We start from the raw sequence: 20,113 nt of genomic DNA on the forward strand, positions 1-20,113 counted from the left end.
TAAAGTGGGTCAAAGCACCACTCGTGTTGCCGTACTCCATCCATGTCATCTCTACGGGTCAAAGGAGGCAGCGTGGTTCTGGCCGGCAACCTTCTTCCAGTCTCCCAAGGTGCTGTGAAGTGAGAGATGGGTGTTGGTCTCCAGACGGACCGATCAATCATCAGTTAGAGGGCAGCGGCTCGAGACACACAGAGGGGTGTGCAGGGAACAAGAACGAACAGGGCATATGTACAATTGCACACACACACATAAACACCTGCTGGAAGGCCGCTGTCAAATAAAGTGGGATGTACAGAATGCTAAATGTAAACTATAGTTGTACGCAAAAAGTTGGCCCTTCAAACTTGTCATTTACATTCTTAGATAAGGCAAATCCGCAAAAAATAACCAGTTCAATTTTAATGGCCAAAGTATGTTTCAATTTTTATGCGTACGTGGGGGTCAGCGTACAGTGCGCTTTCGTAATCAATTTCATAATTAGAACAGTAGGTGTGTACTGTACGCAAACCACTATTAAACTAATTACGCGCAGTAATTAGTTTATCCGCAAAATGACTTGTTTAACAGTTCTTAATGGACCCCTGGAGGCCACGAGAGGTATTGCAATTTGTCACGATGCGTATGTGTCAATATTTCACATACGCAAAAAAAAGGGGCATACTTTCACCTCAAGGGTCAATGAGAACAAGAACGATAACTTTGAAAGTTAACTTTTTTTGCACAGAGTTTTGAAGTTTTGTATGCCAAACAGTTGTAGCACAAGTATACGTCTGTTATCATCTTTTAAAAGTACAGGTCATCCCATAAATAGATAGGTAACAGGTAAAAAGGACATTAACGTTATACAAATGGATAAATTAGAGCCATATAATTTTTAGTTTTAACCAAATTCATTTTTTCCTTTTTTGTATTTTCAATGCTCTAAATACATTTGTCCATAAAAATACTGTACACTATAGTAGGGCTGGGCGATATGGCAAAAAAGTTAACTCGATATTTTTTTCTATATTGATCGATAACGATATTTATTTCGATATATATTTAATTAAAAAACTGTATTTAAAAGAATTTATTTTAAATACAGTTTATTAACAAACGTTAACCTTTAACCAGTTAAAATTAAATTAATGCACTGTTGCAACACAGAGGATATTAGGCCATAAACAACATGTACCAGTTCATTCAGTCTCATTTTGACTCAATTGACTCGTTAAGTAAAGGGAGTGTTCATTCAGTACATTCAACCAATGAAAGGGCTCCTTTAGTGCGTACGTTCGAACGCTATTGGCTCAGCACCTGCGCACATACATAATGCTGCAATAATGTCTTGCTCGAGTAGTGGGTTTTATTCAATGCATTCAGTGAACCTTAATCTTTCAAAAAGACATCTCACATAAACTGTAGTACATTTCTTTAATCATGTAAGCATCTTACATACAAGGTTCAATATTTTAATGTGCACACAAACTCACTTCATTACATCTCTGATTTGTACAGGGCAGCGCTGGTTTGTTTAATATGCACCAGCTCATGTTAGCAGATATGTTAACTATGGATATATAAACGTTTGTGCTTGAGTTTCGAAGTAACTCGCAATTGCGCCTCAAGTTTGTTTTGTTTAACCGGCGATTGCGGAAAAAAATAAGACACTTGATAAACCGCGTGATGACAACTCTAGGTTAGTTTCACCTTTGTTTCCGCTTCCAGTAATGTTTTCCTCCTCATGTTGAGTTTTCTTTGCCAAGTGCAGTATGAAATGGACTTTGTACTTTGACGCGCATGATAAAAGCTGCACGCTGACTGACTGTTGTTGTGTTTATTTCTGCGTTCTGTTAGACTGTAAGATTAATCCATATCGAGTCAAAATGCCAATAGCTTATCATCGTTATCGACATAAATTCTATTGCGATTCGATATGATATCGTTTATCGGCACAGCCCTACACTATAGTATTTACTATAGTAGACTGCAGTAAAATTCTTGTGCACTAAAGTATATTTGAACATTACTGTAGTTTATATTAAAGTTTACTATAGTGTTTACTACAGTTTATACATTTACTACAAGTTAATTATTTTATCATCTGGTTCAAATTAAGCAGACCTTTATTTTGGCGGGTGGTCGCGAAGACGCTTGAGCTTCAGCTTGTTTGACAGTGGCTTCACACAAATAGAGAAATGCTCTTAAAATAAACTTAGAACAACTCTGTGGATGAAGTTCATGTGTTCATGTCACAAATCCATGAGCGTCACGCTTGTAACATGTTAAAGTGCCCAACTCATTCACTCATAGACACGCAGAACAAGCAGAGGACATATTTAAATAGTAGAATTTTGCTTTCGTGATTCCTTCCATGTTTTCCCACATCGCACAGATCATAGGGCTCTAGATCAATGGACTCTATGCAGCTGGAAAACAAGTTTTAATCGCAAAATGAAAATAAATGTTCGTGTGTGAGGTTAACTAATGGCACACTACTAAGCACAACGACAAACGCACTTCACACAAGCAGGGGCTCTGTCTAATGCACCTGGCAAACTGTATCGCACGCATGCTACACTATTAAATTTATTCATAGCACAGACCGATTTTTCCGTAGCATTTGCGACATATATGTATATATACGAAGATAACTATTACGCTCGGTTCGGCGTCAAAGCTTGACAGAGGGCTTGTCTGATCACATTCGACTGCAACACAACATCAAAAAGGCGGCTTTCGTTTTGCCAGCTAGTTGTGATAACGTTGCTGGTTTGGTTGTGCTAGCGATTGTTGATGTAGTTAATATAGTGAATAATTTTTATGCTCCTCTGTTCTCTGGTGTTGCGTCAAAGCAATTGGCTAATGCCTGCACTACGATATTTGCATACAGGGATCTGACTGGCTAACGCCTGCGTTTGTGAAGGAAGGTTAAAAAATATTCAACTTCTGCCACTAACAACGGCAGTGATGCAACAGCGACGGACCCACAATTTAGTTTGGCAACGCATGACATCACCCCTTCAAAGTCCACACCCTGTGTGAATCAAGCGTTACGATTACTGTATTAGCATCAACACCAACAGTTGTTCAGAGGATAAAAACGCTCTGAAAGAGATCACATCAACATCGCTCCTCTACAGTATATTGTTATGTTATAGCTGTGGCATGAACTGGATGCTATTCTTTTAAATTATTTTTATAACTTTATATTTATAGCCATCATTCTTAATGTGAACAGGCCTTTACTCTCCTCACATTCATAACGCAGTATGGCTTGCACGTAAGCATCGACATTAACTGAATGACAGAACAGATAAACAGCAACTGGATTGAGCACGCATTTCTGTAGCTAGGTATACGGTCTTTAGCTACAGCGTAAGATTAATGCCACACACAAATGCAGCACAACAGGAGCATAGTACAAAATCTCTGCTTTCTGCTTAGTGAAGCCAAATGCCAGTGATCTTATCAAGTTTTCGAACCTCAACTGTGCAGGACCCATGACCACCCGGGCCATGTGTAGACATTACTTTGTCAGTAAAAATCTCTGTCGAGTTTGGAAAGCCATCTGAGGGCTCCGCCAATATGCAGCTGTCAGCTGTTTGACATCACACCTTCATTTCCCTGAACAAACTAACAGAGGCTATAAACTGAGCCAAGGCGGTGTCAGTCAAACCTATGCAGAAGTACACTGCACAATATCGTGATTACGGCCAAGTATAATTATTAAACACCGAAAGAAACTGATTTAAAGTTAAATATGTATATGCCAGTGGTTCTCAAACTGGGGGCCGTTGTCCCCTGGGGGGCCCGAAGATGGATCCAGGGGGGCCACAGATTTTGTGATATTTTATGAAATATATAAATTTATCATAAATTTTATGTTATCAAACATCAGAAAAATAAGTTGAATATGTTTTTATTATAAGTTTAAGATTACAAGTCTTTATTTGGGGGGGGCACAAAGCGATGCACACCCTACACAAAGGGGCCTTATAATGAAGAAGTTTGAGAACCACCGATATATGCTACTAAATGGTGTCTAAACGTGGTACAGTGCATTTTTATCCTTAATCAAAAGTGCAACAACATGAGATGCTACTTAAATAATAGAAATATTACAGCAACGCAACATTTAACAAAACAATAGCTATATTATTTGACCATATTGTGAGGCCCTACACAGAATCTGTCTGAAAACAGGCACACAAACCGTCACCTTGACCACTGCGGAGATGATCACTAAAGATAATAAGAAAAAGAGAGACAAAGTAAAGTGGAGAGAGAGTGAAGGAGCGAGAGAGTGAGACAAAAAAAGGATGATCAAGAGGGTAAGCTGGTACCGTGTAGCCACAGTAAATTTGCTCAAAAGACTCCAATTAGTATTCATAGGCATGATCTAGGCCCCTCCACAACAGTTGTAGGTTTGCATTTACATTTAAAAGCATTCTAACAAAAGACAAGAATGGCACAAGTCTAGTGCTCTTGGCATTGCCATTGTCTAGAGCGAATTATCTCGGGAGACATTTACATGAGCCATAGATTGACAAAAACTCCTTGGGTTGTTGAGATGCTTATCTACTAAAATCATTACTGTTGAAACCACAACCATTGACACGTGGAATCCATCTGTTGGTTAAGATAATACTTTGAGGTGCACAATTACGTTTTGCAATTTACCACAGTCTGAACACATTTTCTGAACATCTTTTCTCACGCAGGTGTGTAATAGCATACTCCATCAACAAGACAAAGTCAACTCGGTGGCAAGAGAAGTTCAAGTTCCAGCTGAGAGTCGAGCATTATGTTTAGTCATAGATCTTTCAGATAAAGTATGATGAGCTTTCATTAGGCCAATGTAGCACAAAGCACTCGAGGACTTTGCCAGTCCATCCACTTCGGAGTCATCTCACATCACGTAAAAATCAAGCCATTAGTCGGAATCTAGCGCAGATCAGATCTTACTTCATGTAGACAGCATAAAACACATTACACCAGATTTGGGCAGCTTTCAAAAGTGGTTCTAAATTCAATATGTATTTTATATCAGGCCATCTGACTCACAATAAAATACGTATGGTCATATTGAATCTTCTCTTAAGATGGCCAAGCAAGGTCTGATCTAAAAGTTTAGCAAATGTCAATCATAAATGAAGTAACCCCATACAGATAAGAAAAAGTGCAATATAAATAGTTATTTACACACACAGATAAATATTTTATAATAAGCACTGCAATATTACATTAAAACAACAAGAACTGATTTCATTTTGAATTTTTGATTTCATAGTGACTATACCTTAACTAGCATCATTTAAATAAAAATCTTTTTTTTCTTCTACTGTCACTCAGATTTTAAACAAGGCGGCTCCAGATCCACCGAGGCACTTTTACGCAGCTGAAAACGCCGGTTGCGTGCGCTTGAACTGCATTTTTTTTCAAGTGGAGGCGTGTTGGTTACTAGGGGATGTAACGATTCACCGTGAGCCGGTTGAAAATCGATTTAAATATGTGACGATTCAAGTCGGTTGAAATGTTAAACCAATCACGATACATGTTTTGAACAGCAGGGGTCGCTGTGTTTACTGCAAACTTGCTTTACAGAGATCTCAGTTTATGCCAGAAAACGTGGGTATGCTGATAAAAACGTAAAAAATCCAAGTATTTGTTTGAAAAGCACAGTATTTGTTTATATTAAAGAGACAATTTTTATTTGTGTTAAGAAAAGCACAGTCTTTGTTAAAGAGAAGAGACTTCTTTTAATTTGTAATGTATTATTCATTTTTTATTTAATTTTGGAATTTGAATTTTTTTAATTTTTTTTTGTTATTTGACATAAAAGACATTTTTTATTTTACAAAGAAATGTGCATTTTTTTTGAGAAATAATAAAAGGGCACTGGGCACTTGTTCATTTCTAATTTGTCAACTCATTTTGGTAAAAAAGTAATCGTTATTCGTGACAAATCGTATCGTGAGAAGTATCGTGCATCGTATCGCATCGTGAGATGAGTGAATCGTTACATCCCTATTGGTTACTATGACACTCGGAGCTTGAAAAAAAACGCTGAGCGCCGGCGCTGAGCCTGCAGAAAAGAACACCAGCTGCTGGCGTTTTCAAAAAAACGTGCCGTTTCCGTTGGAAACAATTGAAAAAACACGCCGTATGTCAGCAGAAACGCCTTGGTGGACACAGCCCCGAATAAAGGTAATACAATTAAAATTTTGAGAAAAAAAAAACATCATAACACAACATTAGAGTTAATGTAGCGTTTTTCCTGGTCAAGAGGAAATACAGCTTGATAAGACCTCATCTCTACGCACCAAACCACTTCTGAGAAATGCCCTTTTCACCTANAAAAGCACAGTATTTGTTTATATTAAAGAGACAATTTTTATTTGTGTTAAGAAAAGCACAGTCTTTGTTAAAGAGAAGAGACTTCTTTTAATTTGTAATGTATTATTCATTTTTTATTTAATTTTGGAATTTGAATTTTTTTAATTTTTTTTTGTTATTTGACATAAAAGACATTTTTTATTTTACAAAGAAATGTGCATTTTTTTTGAGAAATAATAAAAGGGCACTGGGCACTTGTTCATTTCTAATTTGTCAACTCATTTTGGTAAAAAAGTAATCGTTATTCGTGACAAATCGTATCGTGAGAAGTATCGTGCATCGTATCGCATCGTGAGATGAGTGAATCGTTACATCCCTATTGGTTACTATGACACTCGGAGCTTGAAAAAAAACGCTGAGCGCCGGCGCTGAGCCTGCAGAAAAGAACACCAGCTGCTGGCGTTTTCAAAAAAACGTGCCGTTTCCGTTGGAAACAATTGAAAAAACACGCCGTATGTCAGCAGAAACGCCTTGGTGGACACAGCCCCGAATAAAGGTAATACAATTAAAATTTTGAGAAAAAAAAAACATCATAACACAACATTAGAGTTAATGTAGCGTTTTTCCTGGTCAAGAGGAAATACAGCTTGATAAGACCTCATCTCTACGCACCAAACCACTTCTGAGAAATGCCCTTTTCACCTATTAATAATTGAATTCTGCCCGTGACTTTTAATTATTTATGAAAGTTTATCATTCATCCCAACCTTGATTTTCCTCCATAAGGTGAAAAACAAAAGAGAGGTCGATGCCAAGATCAATGATGCCCGTGAGCACGCACCCCATTATCTCAGCTTAATTATACGCCCGTGTATGTGTAGGAATGTTACTACAAAACAAACATTAGAAAATGTTTTACAGTGATCATATGAGGAATTTGAACCCGAATCACCAACACAGTTGAAAGCAAAACAAAATAACGTTGGAATCTGAATGCGTTCTACAGATTTTCAGGTTTATTTTCCATGCATTCCCAGAAGCTGGATGAGGATCACAAGTGATACAGTGATGCTGTTGCAGATGAAACCAGAAGTATCGGCTTCTGTCTTCGGCTGATCGGAAATGCAGGCAGCTGCCAATAGCGTGACTCAAGGGTCTGTCATACATTCTGCTTAAAACCCTGATGACCGTACTTCTTTCTGACTATGACAAAGGCCTCTACCGATCTGCTCTCACAGACCTACTCAGGTGTTAACACAGCTGAGACGAAATGAGGAAATGTTATTACAGTTCTGGCCATTTGCCACTGTTTTACTAAAACAACAACAGAGGTAGAACAAGCGATCATTGGGAAGAGCGAGAGAGGGGAATGGACGGAGACTGAGACATGATGCTGGAAGCGAACCTTAACTATTAACAGCTTTACAAAGCAACCTGACTTCTGAAATACGTGAGAATGAGCTTTTTTCATATGCACGCGCAGATCCCTGCACGAGCACTGCGGGTGAGTGATCAGACGTGAGCGGATCACGAAACTACAGACTGAAAGAAGGTCAAAAGAATATTTGATTTGTTAATTTGTTACGGGTAGATTAATCCACATGTTTTTTTCTCATCATAACGGCCAACTTGCAGAGTGCCGAGTTAACCACGCCTACTTATTTACATTCCGCGGAATACACGGAATAGAAAAATCTCTTACGGTTGACATTTTATTCCGTCATACCACCCAGCCCTAATAGAATATGTTTTTGGTTTAATTAAAATTCTGTGGTTGATCATTCTTTATTTGAGGGGCCACAAAGCGATGCACCCTACACAAAGGGGGCCTTACAACGAAAACGTTTGAGAACCACTGACGTAAGGTCTGCATTTGTTTCATGTCGGGTTTTGACCACACTGTCTAGTTTTATTCATTGATAACAAGTGGCTGAATGTAAATTATCGCTTACATATGCGATTGTGAAATTAAACTAATCAAACAATCATGCCATTCAAAAGTATATTAAAGTATAACAAAGTGTTAAAACATTGTGAAAAAAAAAAAATCAGATTAATTGTATAATGTTTGTTAATATCACAGTGTCAACTTCTAACAATAGATCTTCTATGCCGCATCCATAAAAAACCTCACAATACTCATTGGAGTCTGAATGTTGTAATTTATCGATCCTCTCGAGGTGCAGACTGGAGCTGTTAAGTGTTCACTTATCAGCTGGCAAATGAACCAGTCATAAGTGCCATGGTTCATACATTTAAAAGACACTGGGTGCTCCCAAAATGGGTAAAGGCATAAAACAAGTTTTCACATTTGCACTCAGTAAAGCCAGTGAAGTCACTCCTGATTAAGGGGCTTTCTAAATTCTGTTAACTCGGTGTCCTGTCTTCTGACAGACATAAAGCGAGCGCATTACAAAAAAACAGCAGGGCCACACAACAACTTAATGAGCGTGCAATGTTCCACCTGGTGAAGCAATAAACCTTGACCGGCTTCTTCCTACCTTCGACTGACAGTGTGAGCCGACGGTCCTCCCAGAATCTCATCAAAAGTGGCTCGAATCGTCTGAGCTGCTGATCCGCAGGTGAGTCTTTGGAGATGCTGCCGGCGTTCCTGCAAAACGAATCAGGGAGCATCGATTAACAAAGCAATAAGAGGAACCTCAGAGACATGCTGGTGGGCAGAATGATACTTTTCTGCTGATAAACTGGCCTTAATTCAATTACAAAAAATGTAAAGTATCTTTCATAAGCGAAACAGGGAAATATGTGCTGAATATGCTGAAATGTGGGCTTAAAGGGACAGTTCACCCAAAAATAAAACATTCTGTCTTTATTCACTCACCCTCAAGTTGTTCCAAATCTGCATAAATATAATTGTTCTGATGAACACAGAGAAAGATATTTGGAAGAATGCTTGTAACCAAACAGTTCTTGGCCACCACTGACTACCATAGTAGGAAACATTTCTATATAAATTGCTTTGTTCTGTTGAACACAAATGATGATATGTTGAAGAATGTAGTCAAGCAAACAGTTCTGTGGCACTTTCGACTACCATCGTAATTTTTAGGGATGTACCAATACCATTTTTTAAAGAGTAACGACATATTTTTTCTGGTACTCGCTGATACCGATACCTATGATGCCTGTATAATGTACAAATTTGTTAATAAAACAGTATCTTACTGATACATTTTCTTTTTTTTTTTAGGTCTACTTAAATTTCAGTACTATTTTTTAATTAAATTCTATTTTTTAATAAATAGCACAATTTTACTAGCACATTTACTTCAGTTTACTAAAGTAAACAATATATTCTGTGGTCAAATTATAAAAAAATTCAAGGGGGGTGGTTTGGTTAAATGTGAGTGTGTTCTAACTTGTTCAAGTTAACCGGACTTTTATTTTGACGGATTGGCGCAAATGGTGTTTGTTTATGTGTTTGTGTCCTCGTACATTGAAACGCTGGCACTGAAAGCTCCACAATCATCACGTGTTCAGTACACGCAACCGCGCCACTCTTTCACACACAGACATGCAAAACAAGCAGATTACATATTTAAACAGTATCTGAATATTTCGTTAGCCGTTACGTTTAACGTCAGCCGTAAGTTGTTCAGCGCTAATTTCTTGTGAGAAAAAAATACATTTGCCAGATTCTGTACCATTCCGTGTTATACAGCAAATTCTGTTTTTATGCCTGGATTCCTCGATTCCATCCGTGTTTCCGCATTGGGGAAATCATAGGGCTCTATGTATGTCACATGAGGTATCGGTCTTTCATTACGAGTATGAGTACATGAGCTTGGTATCGGTGCATCCCTAGTCATTTTTCCTACTATGTTAGTCAATTGTGGTCAGTAACTATTTGGTTACAAGCACTCTTTCAAATATCTGTCTGTGTTCATCAGAACAAAGAGATTTATACAGTTTTGGAACAACTTGAAGGTGAGTAAATGACAGGATTTTGAACTGTCCCTTTAAATGACAATGATGATGCTATAAGGGATGTGAAATCATTTTTAAAATGGACTAGTAGACCAAATTATCATTAATATATCATTATATTACAAATAATCCGGCAATAAAAAAAATTCACTGTTCACTGGCCGGCTGGTGTTAGGCCCGATTCACATTTCGCGTCTTTTCCGCGCAATAGGGGGCGATGTGCATGCAGTGCGACGTGCTCTTTTTTTCAGGAGCGTCGGCGCCGCATCGAGATGAAAAAAATCTCAATTCTTCAGAAAGGCGCAAGCGCACCGCAGGTCATGTGACAAGAACCAACCAGCCAATATAGACAAGATCAATGAAAATGGAGACACAGATGATCACAGCATAACTAAATCTAGTAGCAGAGTTATTGCTAGGTATTTTCAGTGCATAGAATCTAGTGCTGTTAAAACAACAATATTTATTTATAAAATGTAGTGGAGTAAAAAGTATGATTTGCTTTATAATGTAAGAAAATACTAGAACTTATTGTTTATTTCCAAAGTTTGCGCCAAAGGATTAATCCAAAAAAACTTTATTAGATTAATAAAAAATAATAATCGTTAGATTAGTAGACTAATCGAAAATAATAATCGTTAGATTAGTCGACAATTAAAATAATCGTTAGTTGCAGCCCTAAGAATCCATATATCCATTGTTTATACCTCCTCGTCTCAACAGCTACTATCGTGGCCCATGGTTGCTTAGCGACGACAGACGCCAGGAGAGCTCAAAAGTCCAGGCGCTTTGGAAAAAATGGAGAACACCGTGCAGCTCGCGTTTTCCGCACGGGTTTAGATGCGAAATGTGAATCGAGCCTTACAGTGCACATCAAAAAAATAATTCCAAGTATCTAAATCCAGTTTCTAAGTGAGCACCCCGCAGAACATAATATATGAATAAAGCAAGCAGAATTTGCCCTGCTTTGATGCTCCACGGCTCCGGCAAGCACAGGTCAATCTATCCAGTTCCTACCGGAGCCGCCGGAGGACTCGCAAACTCTTTAAATTGAGCTTTCATGCATGAGCTACAGTACGCATTGTAGCCCTTGACGGAAGAAAAAAAGAACAAGCAGCTCCTGCAAATGGAGACTCGACATCAATATCAGTGCTGAGATGTGCATTTTATCTTGAAAAAGATACATTATCTTAGCAAGGCCGCATTACAGCAGCGGGAAGGAAAAAAGTGCTGAATACGAGCGGCTGGATTGGAGCCACCGAGAGATTGGCAATGACACCACGACAGCTTTGGTCCAGCCAACCAGTTCCTCCAAAGAAAGTCATATCTCCCAGTCTGTCATTCTGGCGGAAAGGCACGGAGAACCCACACGGCCTCCTCACACCCCACGGCAAAGCGGGCCAGGGGAGTTAACATCACAATGGCCCTCTTGTGTTCAACCAAAGTGGGGTGTGAGTTAGCCAACAGAATGCCGGGATCGCTCGAGCGGAGACAATCGCGCTCCGGTCTAATGAACGCTCTCTAATCAAGAGCCTCGCGTAGCCATCTCAAGTGGAGGATCAGAATCAGAGGCGCATGAAATCAACGCCGTTCCTGCCGAGTGACAGACGAGATCATGGGCCGAAAGAACGGTTACTGCAGCTGTTCGGGATCGAGACCCTAATATCTGCTGTTGGTCGAGAGAGCCACTTAAAAAGCAGCAAAACATAGTCTAGGTGAGCGGGAGGAAGGGAGCCCAAAATAACAACTTCACACTTCATTGGTGTCTGTCTGAACAGCTGAGGCCGTTCCTCACCTGCTCGCACAACTGCTGCAGGCTCGGCTTCTGTGAACAAATGCAAACACATGAGTTCTTAAGTGAGATTACTAGTACCTCACAGGCAGCACGAGTATCAACGTGAAGCCTTATGGTGGCCAACGCAAGGAATAGGTTAAAACAAAATGCAATTATTCTCGAATGATTCTGGGATGAAAAACAAAGAAAGAATCGCAAAGTAATTAATAAGGCTGCTTATTGGAAAACCATATGGAGGAAATAAACAGTAGAGTTAAGTCTCATGAGGAGCGCGACAGCCGGTGCGGAGGGCACATCTGCAGCAACATACAGGCTATGCCATGAAAGGATGCACTGTGTTAATAATCACATGTGGGAGCAATTTAACAGCCAAGAAAAAAGGCCGAATAAGCCTTATATTACAATATCTTCAGGGAATAACATTTTCACTTTAAAAAAAATAGGTCATTCCGATGCAGTGTTTCATTCACACAGCACGGAAGTCTCAGAGCTGCATCTGATATTATTAATATCAATTCTTTGCCAAACAGACATATTTATGAATGGATTTAATGGAAGATATACACAATGAATTTTGACATCAAGAAGGGTTTTGGAATTGGATGGCAAAATATAGTTTGTTTTCTTTATAAAAAAATTCACCGTCTTAAAAGTTGGAGAAGCAGACATATATTTCAAGGAATATTTAACCAAAATAACTGTTACAATACTTACATACAGATCGACACGTCGATAACATTCTTTTTGCTTATCTGTAAAAGAAATCATATACATCTTGATGGGCACGAGGGCGAGTCATTTAGTATTTTCATATTTGGGTGACCCTAATATACGTTGAAACTAAGCTTTCTCATACATCTAAAAGTATCAAATTCCTCCCCACAAACCTTTGACTATGCTGAACATTGCCCTGCAGAAAGAACATTCAACGGGTCACTTCCTGTTACTCCAGAAACCGCCTCACAATTCCAAAACTATTTCTTTCAGATCGGAGATTTGCTGTCATAACAGAGTTAGGATAGAACTGAGATTAGAGCATGGAAAGGTGGACGTAACCGTGTATAATGGCTGCACATTTAAAGAAAATGTATCACAATTTATGCCTCGGTCCTGTCATCTCTTCCTGAGCCTCAAGCCAAAACAGAAGTTGCTTCGCTCTTTATCACAGATCATACCTCTGTAGCCAGGATATCACAACTACAGAAGCACATACCACAAAAAAGTCATTTCCCCAGCATAAGAAGATGCCAACACTAACAGCCAATGCAGGCGTTTCACAGCAAGCAAGCACTAAACAGCTGCTCTAACCTATTGCTGTTTTTTTGAGGGGGGTGGGTTATCTACCTCTTTCTTTACAATGACAACAGTGAAGAAATACCTTTAACAGAAGGCGTTTTTGCTTTTCTGCATCAGACAGAAAATCGTTTAAAAACTGACAAAATGTCACAAATGTTGTCCCTAGGCAACGACTTCGAAATTCCATCAACAGCACGCAGAGATCATTTCCATTACGTTTCATTTCTCTGCGACCAGGGGGCAGATGACAGCAACGCATGGTACAAAGTTTCTATACCATGGAATACTTTGCATTTAAGGAGAACATCTAATAAAAAAAAAATGCATTTTCATTGTAGTTTCTAAATGAAACGTATATATAATAGTTACTCCAAAAATAAATATTCTGTCATCATACACTCATGTCGTTCGAAACTTGTATATGACTCTGTCTTCTGTCACACAAAAGAAGATATTTTGAGAAATTTCACTGGTTTTATGTTTATACAATGAAGCCAACGGGGGCCAATAGCTACCAACATTCAAGAGATGCACCGATATATCGGCCAATAATCAGTATCGGTCGATAAAAGCAATCTCTCAAACTATAGGCTATCGGACGGTAGTCTAAAAACAGCCAATGATCTGGGCCGATATATCCTGTCAATCAAAAAAAGATAGGAACATGCAATGAATTTATGCTTTTTATTTATTTATTTAATTCTCAATATTAATAGTCATTATAAAAATTCTTAACATTCAGAAAGTTAAGAAATATTAATTTAATATTCAGAATCGGTTTCAGCAGATATCATTCAGAATAATCGGCCATCGGTAGAGAAATTTAGTATCGGTTTAGTATCTCTAAAAAAAACATTTTAAGATTTTAACTTCACATGCAAACAGGTATGCCAGTCGGAAAAGAGCTATTATATCTAAGGCCTTCTTTGATTTTAAGTTTATCTTTATTTTTATTCAAACGTGCTATTGCGAACAGAAAAGAATTAGGTACTGATATTTATCTGTCATGTTTTGATCAATTTAAAACCTTCAGCATATCAGTTATAGCATGAAAATGGCTAATATAACAAACAAAAATACAACCAATCGTTTTTAATGACAAAACTCAAATAAGTTGGCCGACTGACAAATATCATATCGGCCAAAATAGATGGACTACATCTGAAAACATGTTTAACAGCCAACAATTCAATTGTACATATTTTGGGTATAAACTCCCCACAACCTCGGTTCACACATTCCTAGCAGTGCACAAGAATGCGAACAGATGGAAATAATAAGTTTAGCAAACATTATCTCTAGGGTCACTGCACAGAGCCGCCCTAATCGTTCACGGGGTAAGAATCTTCATATCAGCGGAGAAGTAATGGTTTTCACCCCCGAAATGCGGAGTGGAATGCTGCTTGCAGCTGTCAGCCTTGAATCGGCAGCTGAGGAGCCTGATGGAGCTGGAGGAACTAGCTGCTGTTCCCACTAGAGCCTGACGGCTCTGGAACCGCTCGGCCCGTGCACATCACGCCTGGACTCCTCCGCTGGCACGACTCCAGGTCCTTTCCCAAACCCAGGTGGCCTGTGAATGCGCTAATATACAGGACCCTGTCTGAGCATTACGTCCGAGAAAGTAAACCCACCCTGAAATGGCCTTGAGAATACCACAGCAGGATGACACATCCAATCCATTCTTAGATTCTTTTTCAAGGTCAGACCAGTCAGCCAGACAGAGATAAGAAAGGATACATTGATATCCATTTAATAATATCTTAAAGACCAAAACAGTCACTTGGAATCCATGTTGAATCTTAGCGTGTTTCTCATAAAAAGCAATAACAGTTTTATAAGAATTGGACAAAAAATTGGACAAAAATCTTATTTATGGACAAACTATCCCTATAAATTTGACCTTTTATGTTCCACTAAAGACAAAGCACATATACACAATGTTCAGATTAGATTACAATACAAAACCAGCGAGATGTTATTACATAAAGATGAACTTGAGCTCATTAGAAGATCAAATATCTAGGAAACAAATCCACTGTCATTTTATTTTTTATATCTGGCTTTGAGTAGGATTTTTATTTCTGGATGAATTGTTCCTTAAGTGGTCAAGATTGCCTGAGCGAACAGTTTAATAATGCACAAACAAGACGTACACTGCTGGAAGCCATACAAGCAAATCGAGGCTAAATCTGCCCAATGATTATCATCGCACAACAAAGCCATCTCAGTAGGAGGGTTTTGTGTAGGTAGGTGTACATCTCTGGAGAGAAATTCATCTGAAGAACCACCACCTCCAGACTGCCACGAATAAAATGTACCCAGACTACATCGGGCACGCAAGCACCAGCATTATTTCTTCTGCCTCAGTGTGACCCTTAACTTTTGCTTCTGGGGCCGGAAATATTCTTAAGACGAAATATAAGATTGTTCTTAAGATAAATTATAGGAAGTTCGTAAGAATGTCCGTAAGTGCGATTCTCAAACATTTCTTAAAATGTTCTCAAATGATCTCCGCATACTCGAAAACATTATAGTACTCGCGCTAGTCAGACAGGATCATTTTTGCCAGCTGAAGTCCTAAAAGTTTGGTTCAATCACGAAAAATGGACAATGCACAATGTTCTCTAAGCATTCCACACAAACACACACAGCGTTTGACGTTGTCTTGGCTGTCATAACAGAAATGAAAACCGCTGCTTTCTGTATGTTTTCCTGCCATCTCCGGTCACGTTCATATGTAAATCGCGTGCGCTTATTTTGTCAATTCGATCGAAAGATCTGAGGAAACTCATGCATTTACAGTACATGTCCATAAACCCTCTCCCTGGAAGAAATCGGGACATAAGTGGTTCGAAAGTGAATGAAATAGATGGATTAAACCACCAGGTGTAAATGTCTCCCTCTTCCACTTGTGATGTGATCCACCAGAATACGTTGTCTTAACGGTAAGTTGCTAATTAGTCTGTGAAATACTTAACTTACTGTTAAATAAATAAACAATGACCCCATAAGTTTCCCTTTCAATGTAAGTCCAATATAACATAACCCATGTCCTTAAAACTGCCATATGTCACTCATGCTTATCACTTCGGTCTCATCAGTTTGTCAGTACACCGAGTCAGTAATGTAGCAGTATCTTTCTGCAATCTAATAGATGGCAGTGCGCTCGTGGCGATTGGTGATTCAACGCCAAGTTGTTACCTAGTTGGTAAGACAGAATGCTATAAAGTAAATAAACAATGTCCGTTTTTTACTCTCACAATGAGCTTATCATATTCGTTTGCTACATTAGTAGAGCCCTATGATTTCTGCCTAATTTGTCACATTTTTGATAGGCTAAACCATTAAAAAAAGACTTATTTTGGACCATAAAGTGTATTAAATTAAAACCCTGCCTCCACTACATATATTTGTCATGTCGTTATAAGTGTTTGATCACATAATTTGAGTGATCCTTGCAAAAAAAAAATGTGTTTATGTATATTCTGTTTATGAAGCCTATATACTGTATTCTACAGCACTTCCACTACGTGCGTCCAAACTTTTGACTGGTTCTGTACTATAATATACACAAAGTATCGTCCAATATCGGAGAGTTTTAATCCCTAATATCAGTATCGCCCCCCCAAAAAAAACATATCGGTTGGGCTCTAGTTTTTAAACACATTTTCGATATTTCAATATACATTACATGTCCGGGTCTGAGCTCTCACTCTGCTCCACGGCACTGGCTTCTGGTGTTATGGAGCGGTGCTCCAGTATAAATCTCTAGTTTAAGTTTAACATTGATCATTTTTGTCCGTACATTCATTTACAAAACGGATCTGCAACTTACTAATGCTTGTAAAAGCGACGCAGCCGGACATCAACCGTATGCGCAGACATCCATGTCTGTGCAGGTCTGTTTCCTTTCTGCAGCCAGCCCAGCAACCAGCCGCGCACTACCTATTCATTGCTTAGAGATTAAGAGCCACACGTTTTTAACTCATACAGAATAAAAATAAATTTAATGTGGCCCATCCTGCGTCGGGAGTAAACTTGGAACCGAGCACGCGCATACACGTGCTGTGCTTCTCGTCCGGTGGCCACTAGGGATGTAACGATTCACTCAGCTCACGATGCGATGCGATTCACGATTCTGATCTCACGATGCGATTTATTCACGATTTACTCACGATTTATTTTGAAAAAATGAGTTGAAACAAATTAGAAATGAACAACGTCCCTTGCATTATTTCTTAAATGCTTCATGTTTCTTTGTATGATAAAATAATGTATTGCGATTCAGTTCAAGCCTCAACCGATTTGAATCGTCGCTCATTATAACCGATTTTCAACCGGCTCACGGTGAATCGTTACATCCCTAGTGGCCACTGCCGCTTTGAAGTCTCCATTCATAATCAGGTGTACGTGAAGAAAGTCTTGACTTTAAATTCAAGGATTAATTGCGTTGTGTTCACGGTGTGTGCGACAGTCATGATGCACAAGTTACTACGGATCATCTCATTTCGTCTTAAATACACGTTTTGTCGGAAAATAAACACTAACAAGTTTAAACAGTTCTCAATGTCAATTTCGAGGACAGAATGGTAAATTTCACACATTTTTTTTATAGCTAACTGACGCATACTGTAGGGCCTATGAAAGACAGTGAAACTAATTTAAATGGTTCTTAATGCCAACGTAATGGCAAATCTTGGATAAAGTTTTGTCATAAATTGGAAATACAGTCATACATAAAATTCAGTGGACATTAATAATTGAAGATTATTAATTTAGATGAATATGTCAAAAGCAGGTTTTCAAGAAAAAAGTGTCAAGTAATGGGAGTTCTGTGCCCCTGAAGAGTTTTGAAAATACGCCCATGTTTTAAAGCACATTTTGAAGTTAAGGAATTATGCTTTGAAGCACATTTAGAGAAGTTATTCTCTCTTTTATTGGTAAACATGATTCTAATATTTGATACTTTCACAAGGTAAGGGCACAGTCCTAAAAATAATTTATACATATATGTAGCTTTGCACACCGCTAACATCTAGATTGATTTTGATCAGCATTTTATTGTTCATATCAGAGGGCTCTCTTAACTTATATCTTACATTTAGCTTTTTTTAATATTGTCCATATTGTTATGGGAATTATATCGTATCGACCGAAATGAAGAAATATTTTTCAATATCAATTTTGGCCATATCGTCCAGCCCTAAGTTTCCTATCGGCCTAGTAAATACTATAGTATACTACAGTATTTTTATGTGGACAAATATATTACTATTGTATAGTAAAAAATGGACAACACAGAACCATAAAAAATGTGTAAACTATACTAGGGCTGCTCGATTATGACAAAAAACATAATCACGATTATTTTGGCCAATATTGAGATCCCGATTATTTAACACGATTACTCATTAACTTTTAAAACGACATAGAAAATAAATAACTTAATTTATTTAACTTAAATAAATAACAGCACAGCTGAACCACTGTAAAGGAAGGGGGTGCGCTGTGGATTTATACCACAAGAAAAGAGATGATCCTTGCAAAATGGAATGTGGCACAATAATCGTTTTACCTCGATTATTTTGTTTTTGTAATTGTTGAAGGTCAAAATTGACGATTACGATTAATTTTCGATTAATTGCACAGCCCTAAACTATACCTTACATATATGGCCCTAATTGATCCATTTGTATATAACATTAATGTCCTTTGTTGTTAACCAGTCTATTTATGTGATGACCTGCATTTGTGTTTTAAGATGATAACAGACGTTTTATACTTGTTCCAGCAACTGTTTGGCCAGTGCTACAAAACTTTAAACCTCTGTAGCACCAGTGCTATGTGCAAAAAAAGTTAATATTTTCATTTCAATTCAGATCGTGGATCGGGATTCTCTGTTATGAAGACCGTGATATGCTTTTTTTGGAAGATCGCCCAGCTCTAATCCGGCCCCTGTTTCTTAAGAAACCACAAAGGTTAAAACTCTGTTTTTTGGTCTGGCTACAGCTTGCAGAACCCCCTGGCATTCACAAGCAGTGGACACCTGACTGGTGGGTGGTGAAAATACAACACTAAGAAGCTTGGCTCTGTTGAGCTCCTAAACGGTGCGGTTTTAATCAATCTTTCATTTCCACAACAACGATAATGCAAAGATTCGTTCAATGCGAGAGTCATTCATTCGTAATGCGAGAGACGTTCAAAGCGCTCGCTCTGGCATGAACTTCAAACCGCAGCCTCTCGTGTTTATCGAGCGCTGGATCCAGAATCCCTACTATGATCTACAAGCACACATTAAGGATTAAAGAGCCATGAGACATGCATAGATGCATGCATGCATGTGCACATGTGCATAATCTACCCAATAAGAATTCAACGCAGCAGGAGAAGCTGGCAAGCAGCTATCCACCGTTTCTATTACCTAATGGCAAGGGCTAATGGAGGAATTATGGGAACAGGCCAGTTGAAGAGTCCAAACACTGAGGTCACTGCAGATTGACCTTTGAAAGCTGTGGCCTTTTCATCTGTCGCTTTATTCGCTGTAATCAGATAACTTTTGGCCTATGGTAATTTAGCAAAGAGAACCGCACATTAATCCATCCGAGTTTCTGTATTATCAATATAAAAACGAAATGACACACAATCATGCATAAACATTGGGCTTACATTTAATCTTTTACAAATCTTCGTATCAAATCATGCCTTTCTCATTTGTATAAAACTAATCTGGCAATGTTGATGTCATAACGAAAATGA

At 38.5% G+C, this 20,113-nt stretch overlaps 1 protein-coding gene across 2 annotated transcripts in view; it reads right to left on the reverse strand.

Annotated features, from left to right (window-relative positions):
- The window catches only part of ndst1b (N-deacetylase/N-sulfotransferase (heparan glucosaminyl) 1b), an 80,801-nt gene that overhangs the window by 44,161 nt on the left and 16,527 nt on the right, over positions 1–20,113 (reverse strand). For both annotated transcript variants that reach the window (XM_057359565.1, XM_057359566.1), the window contains exon 2: positions 8,820–8,929. The gene's annotated coding sequence lies outside the window, so the exon portion shown is untranslated. The remainder of the gene's footprint in view (positions 1–8,819; positions 8,930–20,113) is intronic.

Source organism: Triplophysa rosa, linkage group LG19, assembly GCF_024868665.1.
Source record: "Triplophysa rosa linkage group LG19, Trosa_1v2, whole genome shotgun sequence".
Classification (NCBI taxonomy): domain Eukaryota; kingdom Metazoa; phylum Chordata; class Actinopteri; order Cypriniformes; family Nemacheilidae; genus Triplophysa; species Triplophysa rosa.